Genomic DNA, 15,568 nt, shown 5'->3' with positions numbered 1-15,568 from the left:
TATTATAACTTATCCTATAGCTCAAATATTGTGGGCTTGTGCTTTCGGAGGAGGATCAAATTTTAAGTCACGTTGCCACTAGAAATTTCTAGATAACCATAGTGTACATTGTAATAACTAGTAGTAGGCCTTGGTGGCCATAGATTTGTTAGTTTCATAACTTAATGTCCTATGCTTCCCTGGCTTGAACATTTTTTAACACTTTAGAACTAGAATGATGCAGGCAATCATGAGGTGATATATCTTATGTATGTTAAAAATAACTTATTAAGAAATGGTGTTAATAACAGTACTCATTTGGCTTTGAGTGTGTAGAGGTGCTTGCTGTATCTATTCTACTTTCACATAGCTTATTTTAAGCTGCATGAATTTAGATTGGGAGCAGCAAATACAGCTTTTTGCCTGTCCTGGGAGCTTAAGCTGGGATACTGGAGTAATAATGCAAGGTGCAGAGAGGACAGGTAGGATCAGGGGGTATATGGAGGGGTTTGGCAGAATTGGAGCTTAGGGGGAGTGGGGTTGGTGGATCTGTGGTGCAGTTCTTAGGGGGCTAAATCTAGCCTGGTCAGTAACAAGTGGGTAGGAAGAGCACAGCTCCATGGCTGGGGCAAGCTGCTAGGCTTTCTCTGGCCTGGGACTAATCATGCTAACCAATTCCAAGCCTAAGGGACTTGTTAAAACATTGTGCTTTTTGCTACTCAAATGTTTATCTGTATTAGTGCTAGCTCAGGTTTAGAACAGTCACACCTTAAGGCTTAAAAGTCTTCTGTGATTCTCCCCAGCTGTGACTTGCCGCTAGAGGACTGTTAATCAGGGACCTGAATAGGAGCTACAGCTGTGAGTTGCCACTACAGAGCTTGGCTTCTATTCCTGCTCTAGGTGTGGGGGTTGGAGGTGTGAGAGAGAGTTTGGTAGGGGCGGGATGATAACATTTAAACTTGGGGGTGGAGAGTTAATGTGAGGTGGGTGAGTAATGAAATGAGAAGTGTGATGGGGGTGGGGGAAGAGTGGTGAAATGGAGGAAATCAGCCACCGAAGAATGAAGTAAAAAAAGAAAAGAATTTAAAAAGAAAAGAATTTAAAAAGAAATACACAGAAAGTAAATTAAAGAAAGTCTTATGTTTTAAACTGGGATCTGGGATTGTGATACTTATTGTGCTTTCTGGAGTGGCTGGGAGCTGGGACTGGTGAGGGAAGGAAATTTTGGGAGAGCTACTGCCCCTGCCCTGGGAAGGAAGTCCCAGCTCATGGGGACGCAGTTTGGTTCCCTTCCCCTATCCCCCATTCCCTCCCTAGACCCCAGCCTGGACCCATCCATGCCCTACAACCTGGCTACAACCTTGCTAGCTGGCATGTGCTCTGGAGGCTGTTTGCATGGGGTTGCATCCCTGGCAGAGGGTGAAAGGGGTGGAAAGGTCACACCCCTGGGAGCAGGATGGGGAATTGGCTTGGTGCCAGAACTGCCTCCTCAACGGTAGAGTTTGGGGGTAGAAAGTTTGTGCAAATAGAACAGGAGGGTGGGAGAGGGGACACAGTATCCTGGGATGCTAGAGGACTTCAACTTGGGCAGCTCACCAGTGCAGAGAGTCCACACACTAAAGAAACACAAGCTGACTAATGCAGATCAGAAAAAAACCCTGTCCTGAAGTGGCATAACTTTAAGCCACCTAAAATGTGCTTAAATTTAATTTCGGGTGTTAATGTGTAGATAATGCAAGGTTGAAGAGCACCAGAAGGCACCTAAAATTAATGTGTAACAAGGCCCTAAATTACTTTATATTCTCAGATGAAATAACATAGATCAGGCCCACTGTTTTTGGCCAAGTTTAACACCTCCCCCCTCCACACACCTACACAGAAGGGCATTTAGATCAACCTACTCCTAGTTAGGTCAATCTAAATGTAATATTTATGCATGCCCATTGTGGAAGGTCAGCAGACTATATCAATTTTACATCAAATGCTTATAAATAAAGTTAAGAAGCTGCTTGAAGTAGGTAGTATATTCTTTACAAAATATTTTGAGAGAAAGAAGAAAGCAGATTATTCCATTTTAGAGATTGGTTAATATAGCAAAAATTATTTATGAAAGCAGCAGATGGCAGGACTCAGGGGTATATTTTACAATTTCTAAAACGTGTTTGTTTGCTTTTTGTACTTAAAAGTGTGAGTAGATATTGGAAATTGATAATTTTCACAGCTACATCATTTTATCTTTGACTATGGCCATGTGTTACTCCTAAAATTCTGTATTTCTTTGTTTTATTTTTCTCTATAATATGCTACATCTAATGAGAAGATTTGAGATATCTGAAAACAAATTACTCCTCTTTAGTTAAGTTTCCCAGGGGTGTAACTTGGTATCAAGTATAAATACTACAGGCTTTATTGTACTAGTAGTCGTGGCTGACACAAAAAACAACAATTATAACAGGAATCAATCTTAGGAATCATAGTAAAATAGGGCTGGAAGGGACCACATAAAGTCAACTGGTCTAGTCCCCTACTCAAGTCAGGATCCTCCCTGCCTAAACCATCTGTCCAGCCTTCTCTGGAAAATTTCCTGGGATGGAGATTCAACAACTTCTGTAGGTAGCCTGGTCCAAGTGAAAAAGTTCCTCCTAATTTCCAACCTAAACTTCCTCTGCTGCAGCTTGAGGTCACTTCCTCTAGTACTGTCCCTTATGGTCACAGAGAAAAGTCCATATCCATGTTTTCTGTATTCTTCTTCATGTATCTGAAGAATGTTATCAAATCACCTTCCTCCCCACCAATCTTCTGTTTTCTAGAGAAAACAACCCATCCTAGCTCCTTCAACTTTTCTTCATAGGTCCCAAGGCCCCTATTCAGTTTTGTTACCCTGCACTGGACTCTTTCTAAACTGTCTATGTCCTTCTTGAAGTGTTGTGCCAAAATTGGACACACTGCTCCATGCCTCACCACCGTTGAATAAAGGAGAAGAATCAGTGCCCTTGATTCACAAGTAACCCTCCTGTTAATACAACCCAGTGTGCTATTAGCCTTTTTTGAAACAAAAACTCTCTTTTGGCTCACATTCAGGTTATATAGTCTACTGTAAGCCCCACGTCCTTCTCTGTAGTACTACAGCCTAGGCAGAAATTCCTCTGTCTGTTTTTTACACAGTTATTCCATGCCTAGTGCAGGACTTTGCACTTGTCTTTGTTGAATATAATCTGTTTGATTCCATACCATTTCTCTAGTATATCCTGTTCATTCCATATCCTAGCCCTACTCTCCAGGGTGTCCACAGTTCTATCCAATTTGGTGTCTTCTGCAAATTTGCTGAGTGTGCACTCAATGGTATGATTCAAATCATTAATGAAGAAGGCAAACAATACTGAACCAGGACATAATCCTGGAGAACTCCACTTAATAACACCTCCTAGACATTGAACCATTGAGGACTACTTGCTGAGTACAATCTAACCAGTTCTATATCCACCTTATGGTACTTATGTCTAGTCTGTGTTTTCTTAGATTGCTAATAAGAATGTTGTGGGAGTCCACTGCTTTATCCTCATCCACAGAGCCTGTTACTGGTTCCACAAGAAATATGGTATGTATTGTGTGTATGCAGATACATGCAAATGAATAATTTGGGACCTTGTTAAATTATAGCAGATACACATTTCCATTTCTGCATACAAAGCAAGGTTGTGTATAGAGCAAGCAACTTAAAAGGTGAAGATTTTTTTTGGTATTGCCATAGATTTCATTTGCAGCCTTTGTAAATTTCCTTCTCCTCCTCATTCTTCAGTTCCCTCTCCTGTAAGATGGCAATGATATGACACTCAAAGAGTTGTTGAAAGGCCTAATTTATTCATATTTGTTAGCTACATTGACAACTTCAGATACAATGCCTAATCAGCTAAAGAATAGTAGGATGTTGTTTAATAATAAATGTACATTTTTTCATGTTAATAAGAAAGGGGACAGATAATGTCATATAAGGTTTTAACCCTGGGTTAAAACCTTGGTTTACACACATTGGCAAAATATTTAGAAATATATGAATTGGACACCTTTCATGTTAAGCAATGTAAATCAATAGTTAACATAAATAGTGCACCTAAAATTTCATTTTTCATGCACTACTGGAATGCAAAATAAGGAATCCTTAGTGCGCAACTGACACGGTGGTGAAAAATAAGCTTTTCTTTAACAGTACCTGAAGTTGCACTGGCAAGCTCTACTTAAGGCAAGCTTTCTGACAGAATGGTTTTCATTATAAAATGCTGATTCATTGTAAGGGAAATGTTCCATGAAAAAATGTTGAAATGATTAAATTTTGTTTAAAAGCAAAGCAAAACACAATGAGTGTTCAGAAAAGCTCAATATACAGTATTTCAGCTTCATTGAAATGGAACATCATGATTTTCTATTTTTAAAGTATTTGTTTAATTAAAAAATAAAGCCTGTATGCATGCATACACACACACATGTGTAAATAAAAAATTAAACATGATATATAATATGCACACTTAATTTTTTTAATTGGTGTTTTATTTTTTATGATCTTGTGCCATGGAGTCAAAGTTAATTTCAAATTTGGAAAAAGTGAGGAGGCAATCTGAGTGTGTGTATGTGTGTGTGTATATGTGTGTGGGTGGGTACAGAGAGAAAGAGAGAGACCATGGGATAGAAATAGTTTTAACCGAAGTGGAATATTTTAGTCAGCCCAAAATATTTTTTTTTTGTGGAATTTTTGCAATTCCCCTTTCCCCTTCCCACATTTGGGAATGGTAAATAATTAAATTCACTGGATTTCTCCACAGTTTACAGTATACACAAGAGGGTATAAAGAAACTGGATTCTTCAAGAATCCATTAAGTTGAACTGAAGATATTTTTAACAAAACATTCCAATCTCAATGGGCACACACACATCCTGACAACAGTTCATCAGAAAATTTCTAACGAACTCTAAATTGGACTACTTAGGAAATCACTAAACAGGCTAAATTGGGTTATTTATTTATTTCTAAGCACTGGGCTGAATGGCTAAATGTTCTTGAACTATTGTTTCCTTGGGTGGTTTTTTTTTTTTTGTGGGGTGGAAGGGGCAGGTTCCACTTTTGATATTCATTTTGACTTCATGGTAAAGGGTATAAGCCATCATAATTTTAATAGGAATTTTACATTGTTTTCCCTGAATCTTGTTACCTTCATTTTGACAGTCGCTCCCTTGACACCTCTACAACCTGATCAGACCTTATGAGTAAATGATGACAGGCAAACTGAGACATGGTAAGAGATTTATCTCTTCACCCAGTTATATTTCATTCTGACAATCATTTTTCATTCCCAGAAAAGACTGTCAGTTCCTTGGCTGACTGCTCAAGCATGCCGGATTGTAGCTGCATTTGTTTTTATTTTTGAGAGTTCAGGAGATTGAAATGTGAAATGAGTGACCCCCTTCATCCTTCTCTATGAAGAAGAATGAAACTGACAAACTTGTGTTGGTTTCAGAGTTAGTCTGGCATTTTTCTTCTTTTCTTTTCTGTCTTTCTTCAGATAGGAAAAAAAACAACCCAGAATGAGATGTTTCAAACTGTGGTAGAAATGTTTTGAAAAAATGAATCTAATTAATTGGGATCCATATTACAAATGAGCAGCTGCAACACAAAATGTTTCAGGAGTATTCTTGCAACTACAGCTTGCTAGTTTGCTTTACTGGGGTCACATCCCCTTACAACTAAGTGCTGTCACAAAAATTAAAAATGGGAAACAAATCTAAATTAAAAAAAATTGGCTCTTAAAAATAAATAATTTATGACCTGAGAATAGAATTCTTACTCCTTTCACGGCATTCAATCAGCGTGAACATCATGTGGCAAATCCCATGAGGAAGGCCTGAAAGAACTAAGATTATTTACCCTAGAGAAGAGAAAACAGAGGGGGGGATTTGTTAAATTTTCACATATCTGAAAGACAATTGTGAAGAGGATGGTGATAGACTATTTTATGTGGCCATAGGGATCAGAACTAGGAGCAATGACCTCAAATTTCAGCAGAGGAAATGTAGATTAGAGATTAGGAAGAATTTTCTGATTATAAGCTTAGTTAAACTTTGGAACAGGCTCCCTGGAGAGGTTGTAGAATCCCCATTCCTAGAAATTTTCAAAAGCATGGAAGTAGGTTAGACAGCTAATTGCCTGGGATGGTTTAGGCAGGAATGATCTATCTGTCTTGAGAAAGGGGCAGCACAAGGTTGTCTTTGAGGTATCTTTCAGCCCTATAATACTGTTATATGAATAGAGAATCACAAAAAATCATAACAACTAGGAACTGATCCATAAGCTAACATGTATTCACTGAATCATTGAGTAATTAAACGGTAACAAATGAATAAAAATGTATATCCTTTTTTTGCTCAGATAAATGGACATTGATATAAATGAACCACTCTTAATGAACATGTTGACAACCTCTACTTGCTTAAAGAGGCTGGGTCCTCTTTAAAAAAAAGAAAACCAAAACTTTCCATAATGATGTAATTTGCAAATCAAGATAAATGATTCTTGCCTCTATTCAGCACTGGTGAGACCTCACCCAGAATACTGTGTCCAGTTTGGGCCTCACACTTCAAGAAGGATGTGCACAGTTAGGAAAGAGTCCAATGCAGAGCAAGAAAAAAGATTAGGGACCTAAGAGCCATGACATGAGGAAAAGCTGAAAGAGCTAGGCAGGCTAATTTAGCCTGGGAAAAAAACTGAGAAAAATTTGATATCAGTCTTCAAATAGCTTAAGGGTGATTATAGACAGGACAGAGATGGACTTTTCTCTTGCTTGCAAAGGACAGGCTTAGGAAAATGGTCTCAGGCTGCAGCAGGTGAGATTTAGGCTGGAGGTTAGGAGGAACTTTCTGACTATGAGGGTGGTCAAGCATCCAAACAGGCTACCTAGAGAAGTTATGGATTCTCCATGCTTAGAAACTTTCAAAAGCAGGGTAGACAGGCACTTGGCTGGGACGGTTTAGTCAGGGATGATTATGCCTTGAGCAGCAAGTAAGACTAGAAGACCTTGTGAAGTCCCTTTCCTAAAAACAAATGACCTGGTTGTGAAAATGAAGTCTAACTCCCACTCAAATGTTCTACCAAAACGTGCAAGAGTAACTTTACAGTTCAGGCCAGAATGGAAGATGGAAGTGATAGAATACTGTATGAATGATGATTTTTGGTTTTGGATTTTCCAGCTCAAATGGGAGCGAGGCAATTACAACTTCCTTAGATTAACTCAGAGCCTGTTCCCATGAGGTATCCACCCCTATGCTCACTGCATATTTAAGATTTACATTTTAGGTTTATCTAAAACAAGGAATCTACATCATGTGTAATATCCTACTGTCTGTCATCTGTAATATCTTACTGCTGTAATTGTAGGATTGGAATAGAGGGATATTGCTCATGACCATCTCATCCTCTCTTGCTTTGCAAAACCCCACCTTTCATTTGGTTCAGCCCACCATGCAGCATAGTTTGTTTTTTTCATGTTCCTCTTTCTCTTGAGTCCTCCATATCATCCTGCCTTTTTTTTGTCTCCTCCCTTTAAATTGTAAGCTGGAGGTTTTCATCATTATACAGGAATCATAGATGGAATTTGCATTTTCTGACAAAAGAACATTGCCAAAAAATCCTTTGTAAGAGACTCATTTTTCAGAAAATGGAATGTGTCACAGTGAAAACATATGTAACACTGAACAGAGAAAAGAAGAAGGACGCTAATACCATTTACCAGGCAAAGCTATATAACCATACCTAAATATAGGTATTAAGAAAAAACTGTATTTGGTAATGCGAACATCCACTATTATTTTAGAAACTAGAAAACTGTAGGGACGTAAAACGGTACTTCAGGGCATAAATCGACCACTAGTACTTTGAATGTTGGGAATACACTTGTCCCAAACATTCCATAATTATATGTATTGGGTTTTTTGATCCTTCCTCTGAATTTTTTAGGATTGGTCACTGTGGAGGCAGAATAAATGAACACATCTGATTTCATATAACATTTTCAACATGAATTAAATTATACAGGCAGTATCTAGTACAGAGTAAGAGTGGTAGGTAACATGTATAGGAGGAGGAAATGAAAGACAGAGAGAGGAAGAGAGAGAATAATGTTCAAGAAATATGGACTTCAAAGGTGTTCACATGATGGAAAACTGTTGTGGCGTCACAGATGCTCGTTCTGAATTCAGATAATCACAATACAAATTTTATGGTCTGCAATTATCTTTAATTGTGGGAATACACAACCATCCATTAAGATAGAAAGAAGATGGTAGTTATGAACAATAAAACAACCTGGAAGCTCATATATATCTTAGTTTTTTGAAAAGATTACATACAACATTTAAATGGTTCTAGATGTTTCTTTCCTTTCCTTCTGGAATAACCAGAATGGCCTTTGATACTGTTACAGTTATTTACCACTCATTAAACGTGTCTGTAGGGCTAAGAGTAATATCTGTAATTGGCAAAGAAGTTACAACCCCACAACAACTGCTTGTTCTCGGTAGAATTACCAAAATATATCTGTCTGTGTAGATCAGTGGTGCGAATAAAATGGGTTTCTGGTGTTAATTATTTAGCTAATACCTTTTTATATTCAGTGTCCCCAACTTAGGTTACTGACAATTGGGTTTAGCTACTCGGAGTGATGGGGCATCAAAGAACTGGAATAACTTGCAAGTTAACTAGAACAACTTTCATAGAAAATAAATATATAACCTCCCCGCTCACACACACACACACATACTATTATTCCAAACATTTTCAATTAAATTGATAAATGAAAAAGAAATGTACTGACCTTCCTGAAATGTTTGCCCATATCAAAACAAAATAAGAAATTCTAAACAATTTATTTTGGCTACTTCTAATAAAAATTCTCATATACAAGATGTTCCTATTATTATATAACTTATAATTACAATATTGCATTATTTTGCTAAGCTATAGAAATAACACAAGTTTAAACAAAATGCTTTAAAAATGAAACAATTTTAACATTATTAAAGCATTAACAATAATTAAAACTTTTTACATTTTCATTTTGCAGAAATTTTTGGGTTTTTTTCTATATAAAATTATTCCTTTTCCCACTCTGAATTTTGGACTTTCTCCTTGAACAGAAATTTGGGTTCCAATCAGCTCTCACGTAGAACATAAGATAAATGCATGTTAAAAACTGCTTTGGTGCTGACAGCCTAGAATAACAAGATGCAGAAGGTAGGTGTAGCAGTTTTCCATATAGGGTAAATGGTTGTAAATATTAGTGACATCCAGCATACTAAAAGTCTAGACTTTTTTAGTGTATAGCAGTGCATGCGATAGATGCTGATGTGACTGACTGGATCACAAGAGAGTTAATGTGGAGGCTGCCTACCAGCTAGCCCCACAGTGCAGCACCCTCATGCCCCAGTCAACCTTTCCACAGCAGATTGAGCCAGGTCAGAGCAGCCCTGGGCTGGCAAACTGATCTCCTGGGCTCCCTGCCAGCCTAGGCTGCTCCAACCCAGCATAACATGCTGTGGTCCCAGGCGCACATTCAAACATCATGTCCAGGAGCAATAAACTGTGGTGCACATGTAGACTCACCCTTTGAATTAATTGCAAATGTAGACGTACCCTGAGACCACAAATAGGGAATAGAAAATAGGTAATCTGCAACAGATTTTGCAGGGGTAATAGGTGGCATGAGCCTTTCTTCTTTAAAGATAAGGAAAAAGAAGAGATGACAATGATGCAGCAGTAATAGAATTGGCATTAAAGATGAGCAGAACACAAAGATGCTTCAACAGAGAAGTTTTGAGATGTACTATATCCTTGAGCAGTTGTGTGACATAAGCAATTTACACATGAAGTATTTTTCAGTACAACTCATGGAAGAGAAGAGTCAAGGACTATAGGTGTAGCTGGAAATGACAACAGAGTTCAGCTTTGATTTGAAGACATGGAAGATAGGAAATAACTGTAGAACTGCTGACATTTGCTTCACGAGAGAACTTGGGAGGCAAGGTCCCACATAGAGAGAATGACCTGTCATAATCTACAGCCTCAGGGTAAAGAGAAAAAGAAAGTGAAGAAAAACTGATTTGCCACATGGTTTTGAAAAATGCAAAGACGATGCAAGAAAAAGAAATGAACAATTATGCCTTTAAAAAAAAGAGATGGGAACAGTGGATTTAAATAGGGACCAAAGCCTAAGGAAGAATGAGGATGACGTACAGGATATCGTGAAAGACAATCAAGGTAGTGCATTCTGCTAACAAAGGGAAGAATGGAAGTTATGGATGATCTCAGATCAATACCAATATTGGGGAGAGGAAGATCTACCTGACTGGGTATTCCTTGTTATGAAAATGGATAGGCCTGACAATAGTGAATAAACAGAAATTAGAAGAATGTATTGTTTTGCTAGGAACAAAGATACAAGATGTGGATATGAAGCTGGAAAGAATCACTGAACAGGGAAGCTTGGGAATTCTTTAAGGTGACTTTTCAGGTATTTTGGGGAAAGTATGTCTCAAGAAGGAGGTCTGGGAGGAAAAAAGAAGAAACAAATCAGAAACAAAGACCTGGTAGGGATGTGCTACTGACCTAGATAGATGAGTCAAAAAGTCAAAAAGATAGTTAGGAAGGAACAAAAATCCTAGAAAAAAGGGAAAATTGAAAGTATCAGCAAATATATTTATCTCATAGATGTCAGGAAGTGTAAGAATAAGTCAGAAGTGTAAGAAGTAAGTTAAGATGTTAGACATCGTTAAGAAAATAAAATAGCCAAAGGTTTTTCAGACACACAATGAAAGGAGAACAAGGAAACAAGTAAAACTCCTGTGTAGTTGAGATAATATAGATTGTCCCTGAAGTAAATGTGAATATTTTGCTTCAGGTTTCAATAAGGATTAGGATGATGAACACAGGAGCAAGGCCTGAATGGATACTTGGAATGGGAGTATAGAAGTAGGAATGACCACTATTTAGGTCATATTAGTTTATTTAGAGTTTAATAAACTCAAGTACCAGGAGGAGGTCTGCAAAATCTCCATCCCAGAATTCTGAAATAATTGGCATAAAAGATTGCAGATCCAGTAGCAACTATTTTAAATAAATCTATCAAGCCATAGGTGGTAAATGTATACCTAGAGAATAACAAAGTTAAGGTTCTTTTTTAAAGAAAGGGATAATACATTATCTGATCCATAATCCCATCTTTAGTCTGACCTCTATTTGTTGGATGGCTTTAACATATTTTGAAGAAACATATCATTAAAACCACAGAAGTAAATGGAAAATAGGATATAATATAAGAAGGGTAGATTGTTGCAGACAAACTATATCTCTATATTTTGGAAAAGAAAACTTATTTTCTAGGAAGAGACATGTAAAGGATCTAATCTAGCTAGACTCCAGTAAAATGTTTTATACAACGTCAGTTTGGAAGGTATTAGTTAAAAGAGAGAAGCTACAGATTACTAGAAGAATTGTGTAAAATGTGCAAGAAATTGGCTGAAGACAAGCTTTATTGAAAGGGAAAGTATCAGACTTGATAGAGATTACTAGTAGAATTCCTCAAGAATCAGTTCTGGAACCAATCTTATTTAGCATTTTTATTAATTATTTTGGCACCAAAAATTAGGAGTGCACTAATGAAATGTGCTGATACGTTCCACAGAGGTGTGCCACACAGTATGTGCTGCTGCTGCTTGTTCCTGGGAAATGGCCATGCACGTGCACCCTGGCATGCAGCATGTTGCCCTGGGTAGGGTAGGTTATGGTAGGGGAGGCTGGGGCCAGCACCTGGGCTGGCCCTAGCAGCCTTACCTAGGGTCCTGAGTACCTCCAGAGGCTGCAGCCGCAGCAATCCTGAGCCATAGAGCCTGGCCAGCAGCTGAAGTTGTTAGGGGCCAAAATCAATTTAACTTTTAATCCAATGTTAGCCACCCCATGAATAATGGGCAGGGAAAAGTGAGAGTGGACCTGAGCTTTGGCCTCTGTCAACCAGATACCTAGACCCTTCCTAAATAAGGGAATACACACACTATTTCAGAATAAATTAATGAAATGGTTTATTTAAGATCTAACAACCAGCTACTATAAAATGCCAATACCTTATCTTAAAAGAACACTATACTATATTAAATACAGTTGAATTACCTACTATTTACCACACTATGAAATGCACGGGTACATACAGATATAAACACAGGGAAGGAGGGGTGGTATTTATCTATAGGGACTGCAGGGTGTTGCTACTGGGGAAAGGTGCAGACAAATAAACTGGGACGACCCTCATGCAGTTTCCCTCTCTGTAGTTTGCCAGTAGTGTCGATCTATTTTGTATCAGTAGGTGGGAGACTTTGGGTTCAGAGTGCCACAGGAGATGACAAGGTCAAACAGTCACAAACTCCTCCAAGACTGTTTTAGGCTGGACATAAGGAAAAACTTCTTTACTGTCTAAGCCCCCAAGGCCTGGAACAGACTGCCACCACAGGTGGTGCAAGCACCTACTCTGGACTCTTTTAAAAAACATTTGGACATCTAATTTGTTAGGATCCTTTGACCCTAGCAGATTCTTGCCCCTGGACTTGATGATCTTCTCAGGTCCCTTCCAGCCCTAACATCTATGAAATCTGTTAAATCTATGAAGTATCATTTTGCTTCTCAGCCTCACAGGCTGCGCCTCTCAGGCACAAATCCACTCAAATCAACTTCCCCAGCAAGCTCCCAAACAGAAATCCACTTGATTTACCACCTCCCAGGCACAGCAGTGGAACCACCTCCTAGGCACACTCAAATTGAACCAACCAACAAACAACTCTGACAAGAGAATTTCTTTTTATACTCCCTCTGCACTCCGCACTCTCACTTGCTCATGGCACTCATACAGGTAACTTCCACATAGCACCCAGGTATTTTCCACGTCACACTAGATTTCTTCACATGACACCTCTTTGCCACATGGAGCTCTACTGCAGGGACACTTAAAGTTCAGCTAGGTCTTCAGCCTTACAGAGTGTGGTTCCAGCTGGCCAGGCTTCAGTTTCCAGTGGCGCATGCTGCCACAAAGAGCACCACCCTGCTTTTTTAAGGCATGGATTTTTTTTTTTTAAACGCCAGGCTCTCCCAGCATAAGAAACTGCAAATTAGCGTGTGGGGAATGCCTGCATGTACAGCGTGTGTGGTGTTCAGTGCTGTAGGTGGGTTCAGCACATCTGCACTCATCTGGATGAGTCTTTACAGTGTATATGATCAGGCTACTCCAGTAAACACAAGCAAGTATTAATGGCATTAAAATGCTGGTAGTGAGACCTCATCTGGCATACTGTGTACATTTTCGACTGCCTCTTAAGAAATACTAATTCTGTTTCGGATGTGTAAAGAACAGCCTTTCAGGATGATCAAGGGAGGTGGAAAGTCTACCTTTCAAGGAAAGGCTAGAAGTATTTGACTCAATCGGCTTAGCGAAGGTAGGGGGATATGGGTGATAAACACCTAAAAGGGGAAAAGAACTATTTAAGCTAAAGGGCCAAGTTGGAACATGAACAAATGAATATAAACTGGTTGTGAACCTATTTAGTCTGGAAATTAGGAAAATGTTCCTAACCAATAGAAGTAGAAAAATGGACCCCTTGTGGGGGGAAAAAATGTGCTCACTGTTTACTGAAAATATAAGTACCCAGTCTATAAACAAACTGTTAAAGAGAAAAAGAAACCTTAAAATGGTATCCTCTCAAGGTGAGACTGTACACCATTTTTTCCCCACTCCAGGCCCCTGGGTTTTTAGCTGCTATTTATAGGTGACCCAATTGATTCACACACTGCACCAGGCAACAGAATCCTTGTAGCCAGTCATTAAGTGGATATTTTTGGCTCTCAGTTGTGATTATCAGAAGCACTTGAAGATTATATTTATTTTTAGGATAATGGCTTGTGTTGCAATTTGGGATTAAACTTAACCGAAAAAAATATTTTGGATGTATTTAAAGAAAAGTTTTCCATAATATGTGCATGCTTTAAAACAAACAAACAAACCAAAAATGGTGTCACTGATTCTCTGCGCTCTGTCATTTGTATGCTGTTAAAATGATGCCCAATGGTGTTTCTTGAGTCAGCCCTGCAACTATCCTAAAGAAAAGAAACCGCCTTCAGCAGTATTTCTGACGGCAGATGCATGAAAGTACTGTGACTTCTGTTTTATTTATGTTCATCTCATTTTGCAGTTGGAGATAAGTTAACGCTAACAGCCTTTGAAAGCGTCAGCAAATATTTGTCTCATCTGGTTGTGCAAAAATATAAATAAGTACTAAAAAGGGCGAGGAAAAAGGAATGGAATGGAAAGCAAATGAGTGTAGAGCTCCAGAAGATACTGAGGCAAAACTTGGTAGTAATTACTTTCTAGGGGAAAGGACTGCCTTTGTTACAGATTCACTTAAATAACTAGGATCCAATTGGATGTGTATGTAGAAAATAAGATTTTTAGGCCTAAGAGTCAAAAGTGTCCCAATTCAGTCAAATTAAAGAATAATGTCCCAAGGAATAATAGTTTACCCAAGGGAAATATTGTAGCTGGGATCTCTTAAAACTGAACTGGACAAGCACTAGATATTTTGCCATAGCTAACAATCCTGCTTTCTTGACTAAGGACTTATTTTTTTCACTGTCTGCTGTTATCAAGATCAGAACATATTTTAGGCCAGCTGTGCACAGACTGTGAAAAAGAAGAAGAATCAGAACCAGGTGAGTTGAATAAGCATCCGTATCATGATGAGGCAGTTCATCCTAAGAACAATAAAAGACATTTGTTTTAGATTAGTAGGTGTATGTCTAGCTCAGGGCTGTCTGACTGGTGACCTCATGTGGTCCGCGGTGCAGTAGTGTGCAGTGTAGGGGGCCAATGGCTGGTGTTGATACAGTGCCTGGCCACTTAGAAGTTAGACATCTCTGGTTTAGATTGTGGGAAGATAGTGGAGAAACTTTGCCTCCATGTTTTTCTTGGATCTGATCAGTTTTGACTCAGATGGGCCTAAATAGGTTTAGGCAAAAATGAAGAACCTGCATTTTAAGAGTGATCTGGTTTGGCTGTACTCCACAGGCTATGAGACGTAGCAGAAGCCTATGTTTGGGTGACTGCCTTCATTTTAGATTGCAGAATTTCCTGGATACTTATGGTTGGACATGCTTCACTAAGGTATCACCCTGTGCTCGAATTTATTACTGGGTAGGTGGCTAAGTCCCCAGAATCACCTGATGCAGTGTACCTGCTCCAGCATACCTAACTGATATCAGTAGCATGCTGTTCAGCTCGAAAATGATGATGGTACATGCTTTTGTACAGTATCTTAGTGGTTAGAGCATGTGCCTAGTAAGGGGCATTTGAATCTATATTTCTCCACTTTCCAGAGGGTATACAATAGATCACACCTCCTGTTGGAACTGGATTAAAGGGGCAAAAAGAGCATGGGACACTATAGTGTTGTAGCTCCCAAAGACCAGTTAGGTCTTACTGAAACACTTTTCAAATAAATATGCAGCATAGCC

At 38.7% G+C, this 15,568-nt stretch overlaps 1 protein-coding gene across 1 annotated transcript in view; it reads left to right on the top strand.

The window, feature by feature from the left end:
* Positions 1-15,568, top strand: part of LRRC4C (leucine rich repeat containing 4C) — an 826,012-nt gene that overhangs the window by 313,678 nt on the left and 496,766 nt on the right. Inside the window, exon 3 of the mRNA XM_090032958.1 lies at positions 5,198-5,267. The gene's annotated coding sequence lies outside the window, so the exon portion shown is untranslated. The remainder of the gene's footprint in view (positions 1-5,197; positions 5,268-15,568) is intronic.

The sequence above is a fragment of the Crocodylus siamensis genome, chromosome 2, assembly GCF_052110815.1.
Source record: "Crocodylus siamensis isolate JL-2025a chromosome 2, ASM5211081v1, whole genome shotgun sequence".
Taxonomy (NCBI): Eukaryota; Metazoa; Chordata; order Crocodylia; family Crocodylidae; genus Crocodylus; species Crocodylus siamensis.
This window is presented reverse-complemented; position numbering and strand designations above follow the sequence as displayed.